The 3,184-nt window shown below is 37.3% G+C and overlaps 1 non-coding gene across 1 annotated transcript; it reads left to right on the top strand.

Annotated features, from left to right (window-relative positions):
* The first annotated feature begins 313 nt into the window (after nucleotides 1–313).
* On the top strand, nucleotides 314–421 carry LOC112799358 (small nucleolar RNA R71). Its single transcript, XR_003200934.1, has one exon. It is a non-coding gene; the product is annotated as a small nucleolar RNA R71 (small nucleolar RNA).
* Nucleotides 422–3,184: the final 2,763 nt, after the last annotated feature.

Below are 3,184 nucleotides of genomic sequence, written 5' to 3'. Positions count from 1 at the left end.
TGCTTGGTGCATTTTGCATTCCAGACAGACTTTGAGAAATCATATTGACTTGTTGGGTCAATATTTTGTTCTGAGCCAATATGGCATGCAGAGTGTCAATCTCAAGAACTCCTTTCTTCTGACTAGTCCCATTGTTCACAGGATTTCTTTTAGAAGTGTACATGAATTGGTTATTTGCAACCATTTCAATCAGCTCTTGAGCTTCTGTAGGCGTCTTCTTCAGATGAAGAGATCCTCCAGCAGAGCTATCCAAAGACATTTTGGATAGTTCAGAGAGACCATCATAGAAAATACCTATGATGCTCCATTCAGAAAGCATATCAGAAGGACACTTTCTGATTAATTGTTTGTATCTTTCCCAAGCTTCATAGAGGGATTCTCCTTCCTTCTGTCTGAAGGTTTGGACTTCCACTCTAAGCTTACTCAATTTTTGAGGTGGAAAGAACTTTGCCAATAAGGCATTGACTAGCTTTTCCCAAGAGTCCAAGCTTTCTTTAGGTTGAGAGTCCAACCATATCCTAGCTCTGTCTCTTACAGCAAAAGGGAATAGCATGAGTCTGTAGACCTCAGGGTCAACCCCATTAGTCTTGACAGTGTCACAGATTTGCAAGAACTCAGCTAAAAACTGATGAGGATCTTCCAATGGAAGTCCATGGAACTTGCAATTCTGTTGCATTAGAGAAACTAATTGAGGCTTAAGCTCAAAGTTGTTTGCTCCAATGGCAGGGATAGAGATGCTTCTCCCATAGAAGTCGGGAGTAGGTGCAGTAAAGTCACCCAGCACCTTCCTTGCATTGTTGGCATTGTTGTTGTTTTCGGCTGCCATTTGTTCTTCTTCTTTGAAGATTTCTGTTAGGTCCTCTACAGAGAGTTGTGCCTTGGCTTCTCTTAGTTTTCGCTTCAAGGTCCTTTCAAGTTCAGGGTCAGCCTCAACAAGAATGCTTTTGTCCTTGCTCCTGCTCATAAGAAAGAGAAGAGAACAAGAAAATATGGAATCCTCTATGTCACAGTATAGAGATTCCTTAAGGTGTCAGAGGAAAAGAAAAGTAGAAGACAGAAGTAGAAAATTCGAACTTATCAAAGAAGATGGAGTTCGAATTTTGCATTAAAGAATAGTGTTAGTCCATAGATAGAAGGATGTGAGAAGAAGGGAAGTAATTTTCGAAAATTAAGTAAAAGATTTTGAAAACGTTTTTGAAAAACACTAATTGATTTTCAAAAATGAAAGTGGGAAAGAAATCAAGTGATTTTTGAAAAAGATTTTGAAATTAGAAATCAAAAATATTTGATTGAAAACTATTTTGAAAAAGATGTGGTTAGGAAGATATGATTGATTTTAAAAAGATGTGATTGAGAAGATATGATTTGAAAAACATTTTAAAAGATTTGATTTTGAAAATTAATGACTTGGCTATCAAGAAAAGATATGATTCAAACATTAAACCTTTCTCAACAGAAAAGGCAACATACTTGAAATGTTGAATCAAATCATTAACTGATAACAAGTATCTTTGAAAATAGAAAGAAATTGATTTTGAAAACATATGATTGAAAAGATATAATTTGAAAAAGATTTGATTTTGAAAAACTTTGAAAACTTGAAAAAAATTTGCATTGAAAATAGAATCTTCCCTCTTGTGCCATCCTGGCGTTAAACGCCTAGAATGGTGCACATTCTGGCGTTTAACGCCCAAAACTATACCCTTTTGGGCGTTAAACGCCCAACCAGGTACCCTGGCTGGCGTTTAAACGCCAATCTGTCCTTCTTCACTGGGCGTTTTGAACGCCCAGCTTTTTCTGTGCAATTCCTCTGCTGTATGTTCTGAATCTTCAATTCTCTGTATTATTGACTTGAGAAGACACAAATAAAAAATATTTTTGGATTTTTAATAATCAAAATGCAACTAAAATCAAATAACAATGCATGCAAGACACCAAACTTAGCAGTTTGTATACTACTGACACTAACAAAATGAGAATGCATATGAGACACATGAACACCCAAGTCAAGAGAATTCAAAGATCAGAGTAAGAAATCATCAAGAATTATTTGAAGATCCTTAAGACACATGAATGAATGCATGCAATTGACACCAAACTTAAAATGAAACACTAGACTCAAACAAGAAATATTTTTTTGGATTTTATAATTTTGTAATTTTTTTGTGTGATTTTCGAAAATTAAGTGGAAAAAGATATCAAAATTCTTAATGAGAATTCCAGGAATCATGCAATGTTTAGTCTAAGACTCCGGTCCAGGAATTAGACATGGCTTCACAGCCAGCCAAGCTTTCAAAGAAAGCTTCGGTCCAAAACACTAGACATGGCCAATGGCTAGCCAAGCCTTAGCAGATCACTGCTCCAAAAGCAAGATTGATAGAAATCAACAAGCTTTTGTGATGATAAGTTGAAACCTCGGTCCAATGAAATTAGACATGGCTTCACAGCCAGCCAGACTTCAACAAATCATCTTGAAACACTAGAATTCATCTTCAAGAATTCCGAAAAAAAAATACCTAATATAAGCAACAAGATGAACCGTCAGTTGTCCAAACTCAACAATCCCCGGCAACGGCGCAAAAAACTTAGTGCACGAAATTGTGATCAATACTTTTCACAAATCAAATAATCCCCGGTAATGAATCTAAAAACTTGGTGTTCAAAACCATGGCATAAACACAACTTCGCACAACTAACCAGCAAGTGTACTGGGTCGTCCAAGTAATAAACCTTACGCGAGTAAGGGTCGATCCCACAGAGATTGTTGGTATGAAGCAAGCTATGGTCACCCTGTAAATCTTAGTCAGGCAAACTCAAATGGATATGGTGATATACGAATAAAACATAAAGATAAAGATAGAGATACTTATGTAATTCATTGGTAGGAATTTCAGATAAGCGTATGAAGATGCTGTCCCTTCCGTCTCTCTGCTTTCCTACTGTCTTCATCCAATCCTTCTTACTCCTTTCCATGGCAAGCTTAAGCAAGGGTTTCACTGTTGTCAATGGCTACCTCCCATCCTCTCAGTGGAAATGTTCAACGCACCCTATCACGGCACGGCTATCCATCTGTCGGTTCTCGATCAGGCCAGAATAGAATCCAGTGATTCTTTTGCGTCTGTCACTAACGCCCCGCCCTCAGAAGTTTGAAGCACGTCACAATCATTCAATCATTGAATCCTAC

The sequence above is a fragment of the Arachis hypogaea genome, chromosome 4 (assembly GCF_003086295.3).
Source record: "Arachis hypogaea cultivar Tifrunner chromosome 4, arahy.Tifrunner.gnm2.J5K5, whole genome shotgun sequence".
NCBI lineage: Eukaryota > Viridiplantae > Streptophyta > Magnoliopsida > Fabales > Fabaceae > Arachis > Arachis hypogaea.
This window is presented reverse-complemented; position numbering and strand designations above follow the sequence as displayed.